Genomic DNA, 10,594 nt, shown 5'->3' on the forward strand with positions numbered 1-10,594 from the left:
GTCTTCCACTCCACGTCAGCTCCCGGCAAGCAAATTGGTAACCCTACCTGTTCCTCGAAGGCCCTGGTCCCATCTGGGAATTGACTTCGTCACTGACCTGCCCAACTCTGAAGGTAACACATGCATCTTAGTAGTTGTGGATCGATTCTCAAAAGCATTTAAATTAATTCCCCTGCCAGGACTACCAACTGCCCTGGAAACTGCCGAATATCTCTTCAACCATGTCTTCTGTAACTTTGGTCTACCTGAAGATATTGTGTCAGACCGGGATCCACAATTCATATCCAGGGTATGGAAAGCCTTCCATCTCCTAGGAGTGACTGTCAACTTATCCTCTGGGTACCACCCGCAGACTAACGGCCAGACTGAGCGGAAGATCCAAGAACTCAGTACCTCCGGGCATACTGCCAAGAAGACCAGCACAGCTGGAACCGTTTCCTTCCCTGGGCCAAGTATGCACAGAATTCCCTTCGACAAGGTACCACCGGCCTCACCCCCTTCCAGTGCATGCTCGGTTACCAACCCCCTTTGTTCCCTTCGACAGGTGAAACTTCGGATGTTCCAGCTGTGGACTACTTGTTCCAAGCGAGCGAGAGAGTGTGGGACTCAGCTCATATCCACCTCCAGTCCGCCATACAGAGACACAAGGCCTTTGCTGATGTTCGACGTGCCGCCACTCCAGTTTACCATCCAGGAGATAAAGTCTGGCTATCTACAAGGGATCTGTGTCTCTGTCAGCAATGCAGGAAGCTGAGTCCCTTCTACACTGGTCTGTTCACGGTTGCACTAAACCCTCAGTCTCCATTGTGGTTCATGACACTATCATGCTACTAAAGCAATTCATTCATTTTAAAAAAGTATTCAACATTTAAGTTTATCGAACTTATAAAACACGCAATTCACTTGTTTTTTTAAAAAAGATGGTAATACATAAAATGTGATTATAAATAACATACTATAAAATAAATATAAATATAAAAAATGATGCCTTACATTTTTTAAGACTGCTAAGAGATAGACAGAGTTATGCAAAGTATGTCCAAACATGAATGAAATGTCCCCAAAATAAAATAATAAAATAAAAAATAAAAATGTTTTAAGTTGAATCATAAACAAAATCTCACAGGTTGGTGTATTCTCCTGTATGTGAAACTGAGGGGCTGCTTCACAGACCCCTCACAGCTAGGGTGGAGTTCCAGACCGCATGATCTAAGTAAATGGGGTACATTATTTCAAAGTATTACATTAATGTAATGTTTAAATAAACAGTACCCTACTACATCTGATGTGCGGTGATTCTTAAATTTTGAAAAAAAATATAATTTATATTACGTATAATATTTATATTTTATATAATATTATATAATATATAATAATTTATATAATATTATATATATTATTATATTAGATTAGATTTATTACGCATTAAACATTTCAGATTCTAAGTTCTTATTTTAAGCATGATCTTCAAAGTTTTAATACCATCCCTCTAGCTCTCTCTCTCACACACACGAACACACACACCCACACAAAATGAAACATGTTACCAAAGTCTTTCTGGGTGTTTAAAAATAAAACTAAAAATATTTATTTTGCTTTAAACTGATGCGAAGGAGCTTGTTTGTTTGTCACAGCACAGACGTGGCTGTGACGTTTAAATTAAGTTAATGTATCTTTAAGAAAAATATTTTCAGAGAAAGTTGTATTCAGTCATTAAAGATGGTTCGGGCCGATGCCTCTGCGGACTAGGCATGGGACGATTACTGGTTTCAAGGTATACCGCGATTTGAAAATGTCACGTGTTCAAAATCACTAATATTTTCCATTATACCGTTTCTGCAGTATGCGCTGTTTTCCAGGTCTCCTCAGTGACTGAAAGAGTAGGAATCCCTCAGGCTGAGTACAGTGTAGAGAGTAACACTGACCCCCTCCTCCTGTTGGTGCGAGCGAGCGGTCAGTCACGTGTGTGTAGGATGGCCCGGGTACACTTCACATTCAGCCTTCCGTTCAGTCTCGCGCACAGCCGCGTCCGTACAGCTTTCAAAAGTATATTCAACCGCAGATGAGCGTGGATGGATGAGCTCGACACATGCGCAGTACCACGGGGTGCGCGGCTGTCCATGAGCCCTCTTGATGATGAAAATAACGTAATGCCAACGGTGCCCGGATGACCAAAGTATATGTTGGCCTTTACGCGATTGGCATCCAAAAACCCTATTTAACTAAATCACTAAGAAAATTGCCATATGAATGCGGACTTTTATTTTACAAAAACATTCAAATAGCGGAATATTGTATACATTTTTTTTACCAGGTATTTAAGTAACCCTAAACACATTTTAGAGGTAACAACATCAATCACTAAGAAAATTGCCATATGAATAGTTTTAAGCGGACAATTTACCGCTCGTGATCATTTGGGTTGTTATATATTTTTTGCTCGTTTAAAACGCTGCTTTAAATTTTTTTCTTTTTTTCCTTACAACACTAGTTTTAGACCTCTTGTTCAGATAGCTGACAACAATGTTCACATTTTACTCATCATACTTGTTTCTTTCAACATTTCCGCTTGACATTAAAGCGTAGGTCTATGTGTACACCCCATCGGTCATAAGCATAAGCATCTATCGAGTGCTACATTTTTCTGTTTGTACACTTTTGGAGGATTTGGTAGAGGGACTATGTCATCTTGATATAAAGTAATACAAAAAAAGAACCATAACATTACACTACATACCCCTGAAAAGGTTATAGACATACTCTTTTATACAGGAACTGTTTGCCCATCAGAAACATGTATCAGTAGGCTATAACAAATACTGAAATCCACTCTTCTAAATTATTGTGAAAGTTTTAATTTAGCTCTGTAAATACTTTTTTTCTACTTACTGTAAGTTTTTCTACTTACATTTTTGTTTGGTTTAGTCTTTAAACATGCAATGTGTGTTTACATGAATTAATGAACAGCGGCGAGACACTAGGCTTCAACATAAAAAGTGAGTCTCTGTTACAACTATTACGTATAAAACGAGGCATTAAAAGTCATGGATGTCATGGGTGCGCTATTTTCTTTGTATGCGTCTCTAAACAGTACTTCTATAAATAAACCACTGTTGATAAGTAGTTAATATAAGCAAGAGGTGGGATGATTTGGGCTGTTTTAGTCATTCATTGTGTTTTAGGTCTGATCCTGGAAACTGCGTTACAGCTGCAACTGCATGTTGTCATGTCTGTCTTTTCTTCTTTAAGAAAACATACGGTGAGTAGTTTTTGACATCTATTAATTCTCTTAATTTTTCACAACTGCAAATGTTTGTTTAGCATAAATATTAGTTTTAGTTGGTTACATAGTTGTCAGGCATGAAGCTTATATTTATTTTAAATAATTATGATAGAATTACAGGTTACAGTAAAAGTGTCAGATTGTAATGATTGGACTGCAAAAGAACTTATTCAGTCTGATTAAAGTGTCAAATCTCAGAGAGCAGTTCTTTATTTAAACTGACAGAAGAGGTGGTTGAATGAGGTCAGTTAACTGTTGAATGAGGTAGAGAGCAGACCAATGCTGTACAAACTGTCTGGTGCATATCCCGGTGTGTTAGTGGGAGCTGGGGGCGGGGGGTAGGGACTGAGGTTCAGAGTTCAGTGGTGCATGGGGAAAAAGAGGGGGGGCAAGGTCAGGAGGGAGTTCAGCTTCCTGACAGCCTGATGAATGAAGCTGTCCTTCAGTCTGCTGGTCCTGGCCTAGGGACTCTGCAGTCTCCTTCCTGATGGCAGCAGACTGAAGAAGCTGTGTGACGGGTGAGTGGGATCAACTGCAATGCAGAGGGCTTTACAGGTGAAACGGGTTCCATAAATGTCCTGGAGGGAAGGGAGGGAGACACCAACGATATTCTCAACTGCTCTCACTATGCGTTGAAGGGTCTTCCGTCAGGACGTGTTGCAGGTGCCATACCACACAGTGATGCAGCTCGTCAGAATGCTCTCGATGGTGTCTCTGTAGAAGGTGCACATGATGGGGGCCGGGGCTCTGGCTCTTCTCAGTTTGCGGAGGAAGTAGAGACACTGCTGTGCTTTCTCGGCCAGTGCTGCAGTGTTTTCAGTCCAGGAGAGGTCCTCTGGGATGTGCACACCCAGGAACTTTATGCTGCTCACTCTCCCCACAGACGCATCGTTGATGGTCAGAGGAGCATGCTGAGTGTGCACTCTCCTGAAGTCAACAACAATCTCCTTTGTCTTCTCCATGTTCAGAGAGAGCTTGTTGTCACTGCACCACCCGGCCAGGCGGCTCACCTCACTCCTGTAGTTTGTCTCATCTCTGTTGCTGATGAGACCCACCACAGTTGTATCATCCGCAAACTTAATGAAGAGGTTGGAGTTGTGTGACGGTGTGCAGTCTAGGTCAGCAGAGTGAAGAGGAGGGGGCTCAGCACACATCCTTGGGGGGGCCCAGTGTTTAGTGTGATGGTGCTGGATGTGTTGCTTACCGACCCGTACTGCCTGAGGTCTTCCAGTCAGAAAGTCCAATAGCCAGTGTTGAGCCCCAGCTGGACCAGTTTGTGAATGAGCTGTTGAGGGATGATTGTGTTGAATGCTGAACTGAAGTCTATGAAAAGCATTCTGATGTATGAGTTTTTTCTCTAGATGTGTGAGTGCTGAGTGGAGGGTAGTTGAGATGGCCTCATCGGTCGAGCGGTTGGATATAAGTCTCTTTTAGCCTGTAATATTTATGTGCGTGCTTGTTTATATGATTTATCAGAATGCACATTTGTATACTGGCATGGGTATTACACTGATATAACTATGCAAATGTGTTTATGATGAAATTTCTTGAGTTGTCATAATTCAGATCGCTTAAAAACTAAATTTAATTGAAAATGTAAGCACATGCAGATTTTTTTCTGTGTGTGTGATGGTAGATGTACAGTAAAAATAAATAATTATACAGCTTTTTAAAATGATAAATTATACATGATATTTAGAATGTTTACTGTGATGGTTTAGGTGATGATACTGTATAAAAATCATTAATATAATGTAAATATGAATATAAAATGTTCTAAATATAATGTAGAAAATGTGTTGCGACAATTAATGTTAATTGAATTGAACTGAATTGAATTGTGCCTGTGGAAAGTCTGCATAAAACATGTCAACAACATGTCCTTGATGATTAAAACTAGTGTAAATGTTTTGCTTTGTTTTATATCATGTGGGATCACATTATTTATTTTCATTTAAAAGAAGAAAATAAGACTTGGAGACGATTGAATGTGTACACGTGCGTAAGAGAGAGAGAGCGCCCTTGTTCCTGTAGTCTGGTATAGTTTGTCTGTGTGCTTGTGTGTAGGAGAGAGAGAGAGCCTTGTCCCTATAGTCTGTCTGTGTGTTTGTGTGTGTGTGTGTGTGTGAGAGAGTAAAGTTTTCCTAAAATTAACATTAAAACTCAGGGATCCCTTCTCAGTCTGCCTGTCTGCTGTTCTGCTCTCCTCCCATCTCTCATTTCAGCTTAAACTATCAACCGGCATTGTGTAAGATGTAATATCCATACCAACCCCTGAAAAATGTAAGACATTTTTCATTAAACTCAAAGTTTCTTATTTTATTAAATTATTTATATTTATTCATCAACCTAAACATTTTTATTTCTTTATTTTCAATTCATTGTATAACCAACAGATTATAAGTGTGATCTGTTCTCACAAAATGTTTAAAATTGTTTATTTATTATTGACCTTAAAACCAATATCTTTCTCACATCATCATAGAGTAAAAGAGAGAGGGAGCAAATATCCCCTAGCTTAGAATGCAACCGGACATACGGGGCGCCAGATGAGACAAACCCCCGGATGTCAGAACAGACCATAAAATCTTTCACCCTAAGTTCGCCTGTCACAGGATGGTCACGCACAGACAAGATTTGTCTTTCACCTTGAGGACACCTGTCACCGGATGGTCACGCACAGACAACATTTGTCTTCCGTAACAGATGCCATAACCAATAAAACAAACAAATGTCACATACCAAAGGTCCGGTGTCTATATTACAAACAGGTGACCGTAACACTTGTCATAAGGTTAATCCCTAATGACACGATATATTACAACACAGATGCCATATCACAGCTGCCGATCATTCACGGGTGTTGTAAATATTAAGTCATTTCACGGCTGATGACATATAAGCATGATTTATTACAAACAGATTTCATATCACATGTCGTAACAACAGCTGCGACCGTTAATAGGTCAGAAGGTCAAAGCCGTGTGTGGGGGAGGGGTCAAGGTCAAAAGGTCAAAGCCACATGGGTGGTCGGGTAGTGGCGGGGTCAAAAGGTTAAAGTCATCAATCAAAAATTACGATGTTTGGTGTAGCATATTTCTCTATCTGTGTTTGTGTGCTGTTTAAATAGTTCTACTGACAGGAAACAGGTGTGCATGCAATCAGCTCCTGGGCAGAGGGTGATATGAGAAATGGAACACGGGATACAGTGGCAAAGGTCTAGATGGAGTGCTCTCTAGAGGAGCTCATGGGCACTCCAGCTTGAAATTGTGACATATGCTGCGTCTCAATGTGGCTACTTACACTACACCCTTAAAGTATGTACTCTTTTAGTGAAGAAAAAGTACACACTTTTAAATGTGTAGTAGAAGAGTAGGAAAGCTTTTGAACGTACTATAACATCATACAGTAGCAAGTTTTTTTTTCTTTTTCTTGGATGATCCATTTAAAAGTTAATGGCCAAACGGATGTTTATAAAAGTTCACATTGTTGTTGTACATTTAATATCGTTACACAGATAACATTAAATAAACATTTTTACCAGGTTAAATGTTGATTAATAGTAACTCAAACCCTTTTATCTAAACCAATCTACTTAACCGTCGGTCGCGCACATCCGCCATGTTTGTATTTTATTTAATTTTTTTACGTTTTTTCTGAACTGAATCATTCGCCCGCCATCTCCTCCTTTGGAGTCAGAAGCATCTGAGATTGTTTTGTGCCATTCACATCCCATGCGAGCTCAATCGTGCAGCTGATGAGCTCTTACGTCTTACGCTCAGGTAGACCTGTTTGACCTGTAGACACGTCCCACTGCCAGCTGTTTTACTCCCTGTCTGAGGGGACCCTCTGCATGGGTGCGCTGGCACACAGCTGGCCTCGAGCCTACACAAGTATGCGTTTTCCCCAGTGAGTCTTCTCGCACAGAGGTTGTGCAAGGTCAGGGAGGACGAGGAGCAGGTCTTCCGTTGGGAAGCACGACTTGATCATCATGTTCCTTAGGGGGCGAGAAGGCTGAATCCTTTGCACCCTCACCTGGTACCCTCTTGGGATCTCCCCTCTTGTGAATATGTAAATGGAATATAATTTAGATAAATTTTACTCATAATAAATTCAAGGGTTGTCAATAATTGTGGTCAATGTGTATTTGAGAAAAAAACATATTTCATAATCATAAACAACTGCTGCTGTTTTTCTGTGAAATTTTTAAAAGTTTTTTGAAAAAAAACAAAAAAACTATCTGCTAAATAAACAAAAGTAAATGTTTTCAGTATTACTAAATGTCAGCTTTTGGCAACAATATTAATAGATGATCAGATAACGATGGTTGGGTCATTGTATATAAGCAATATCACACCTGTACCTGTGTGATCAATCTAAACCAGCATGGCCGTGAGTCACCCATAGGGTTATGGTTAATGCCGTAGGTAATAATAGCTATGCGATAATAATAATAATAAAACGATGGGTACGAGTGTGATATTGCATTTATACAACAGTTCAACAGTTTGTAATTAAATAAACTACTGAGTGAAAAGAAAAAAAAACCATTCTGTCTGCAGAAATACTTTCTTCTGCCACAGATTCAAATTTCAATTTGACAGTTTAATAGATGAGCCCAAGCCTCCGTTACTAATCAGAAAATGCTGTTTTAGAACTAGTAATGAAGGAACATTGAGTTGCTTCATTGAAAGCTTATTGTATTACTGTATTAAAAGCTTACTGTATTAGAGTATAATGAGAGAGAAGGACTGCTTGAGTGTGATTACCTGCATCTGATACAGCATTCATTCTTCATCTCAATCTGGAAAGTCTGCATAAAACATGTCAACAACATGTCCGTGATGATTAAAACTAGTGTAAATGTTTTGCTTTGTTTTATATCATGTGGGATCACATTATTTATTTTCATTTAAAAGAAGAAAATAAGACTTGGAGATGAGTCATCATATTCACAATAAAACATTAGTTTGAATGTCTGCTGAGGAAAGTTATATCTTTGTCGTACTGTCCTTTCATCTGTTAAGGGTGATTTCCGATGACAGCTGTAACGGGGTCCTACTATTGTATAAAACTCTATAAATTCTATATAAATAAATTCTAGGTCACTGTATAAAACACTTGTGAAATCATTGGGAATGCTTTTGGACCAGAATCAGAAGATAAAGATCGTCTCACTGGAGCAAAGGTAAGTAATACATATAATAGTGTAATCTAGAAATAGTCTATAATCAATAAATCACACAGCATAAAGTAAAAAAAAGAAAAGCAATAGCCAATAGGAAAAATAATATAATTTAATGTTCCGATTGGTTATTCTTTGACTTCGGTCATTCTCTTTTAAATTGGCAATGAAATAACAGAACCAAAACACAAAAATAACAATGAGTAAATTGAATAATAAAGACTCAAAATAACAAAAGGGTATAAAAATTCAAAAACCCAAATCAAGGTTCAGATTCAGAACAGAGAAATTAATAATAATTTCGACACACTAAATTTCAAAATCAGTGTCTCAGTCTTGAATTTAGTTCCTCAAAGGCATTCAGATTTTAAAATTTTAAAATCAGTTTCACAACAGGCTTCAGTCTTTCCATTCAAACTCAGTCTTAACATCCAGTTGAGTTTCAGTTTAAGATCAGTGTCTCTATTTAAAATTCAAAAATATAAAGCAATGTTCATCAAAGGTGGAAAAATTTAATCCAGGAGAGGAAAAAACAATGTTTGATCCACTAAAGATCCAGGCAGAAAAAAAAACTTGAAAAAGAAAAACTCAAAGCATAAATGAGTTTGATCCTACCAGTTCGGCAGATTTTACACTCTTTTCTTTGTTTCAGGTACGAGTTTGTGGAATGGCTCGCCAGTCGAAACCGGAATATGAACATTCGGCAAGGACAGGATCCAGGAACACAATTCTTCAGCAAAGGAAAAAAAACCTGGCCTTGTAACAACAAAGGCAAATTAAACATTAATATCATTGTCCAAATAAATCATTTTAAATCATAAATTAAATCAAACTCTCTGTCTCAATCATTTACACATACATGAGAACATACAGTAGGTGGCCATCCAAAACGTTGGTTCTACCGCCGCATGCACCGCCGCCGCGGCGTCTGCAAAGTGCATTTGCAGCTTTTGACCGCTTTTTCAAACAAGTGCATCAAAGCACATTTTCGCAAATAGACATCAGCTTAGCCTCCCCGATGTGTTATATTTGACTGCAGTTGGGAAAAAAGAAAGAAAAAATATTTAATATTCACAGATGACAGTTTAGTCCTTGTGAGTATGAGCCTGTGGTTATATTTTCTTTACACCATATTTTAAATTTGACACATTTAAATAGTGTGCAGGATTATTTATATATTATGAATTATGTGTTATATTATTCAAAAGAAATTGCAGTTTACTTTGCATTGGAACATTAAAAGTGGTAGCATAGTGAGCTAGGCTTGCGTGTTTTATAAATTATTTTCTTTATTTTAGTAAAACATGAGGCACTGAATAATTTTGCTCCCATTATTTAGGCCTAATTAAAACAAGAAATGAATAAATTAAACCTGCAAAATTTAACTAAACCATTGAAACTCTAAAAAATGGACTGATTAATAAAACGTCCTCATGATTAAACTCAAGTTCTCTCATTATAATCAACGAAATACACACGATGTAAAAAAAGAGCTTCATTAATTGACAACTTCAGTCTTCTTTACTTGCGTTCATGTAATTTAAGTAAAAAAAATAAAATAAAATAAATAAATAAATTGTAGCTGCATTTAAATGCAGGTTTGTATAATATTCCTTAAAACAGTGGTTTTCAACCTGTGGGCCGCGGCCCCCTAGTGGGTCGCGATGGTATTGAAGGTGGGCCGCCAATTACTATTAAAATAAATAATAATATTATTAATATATGTAAAAATGTCTAAGTCATAACATAATAACATCATTTCATATATATAATTAAATAAGCCCGAGTTATTTTCTGTTCATTGCCAGTTCATTCTAGGGCTGTGCGATAGAAATTGTCATAAAATCACGAACATACCGTACACGAACTCCAAACCGATTAAGACCACGATTTAACGCGGCCCTGACCTCCCGCAGTATGCCATATGATCTAATCAGAATTCAATGCGCCTAGCGCGAGAACAGATGTGATGCGCCTTTTTTCCGAGCCCCCCATGTTAACGGATCAGAGTGTTCACACTGCACGCGGTAAAAGGCTAGAAATAAAAAACCTGCGAAAAGAATTAATATCTAGCACATGAGCATAGAGAGAGTTGGGACTGCACAGGACGCAGTTTGAGCGAGAGA

Source organism: Cyprinus carpio, chromosome A15 (genome assembly GCF_018340385.1).
Source record: "Cyprinus carpio isolate SPL01 chromosome A15, ASM1834038v1, whole genome shotgun sequence".
Taxonomy (NCBI): domain Eukaryota; kingdom Metazoa; phylum Chordata; class Actinopteri; order Cypriniformes; family Cyprinidae; genus Cyprinus; species Cyprinus carpio.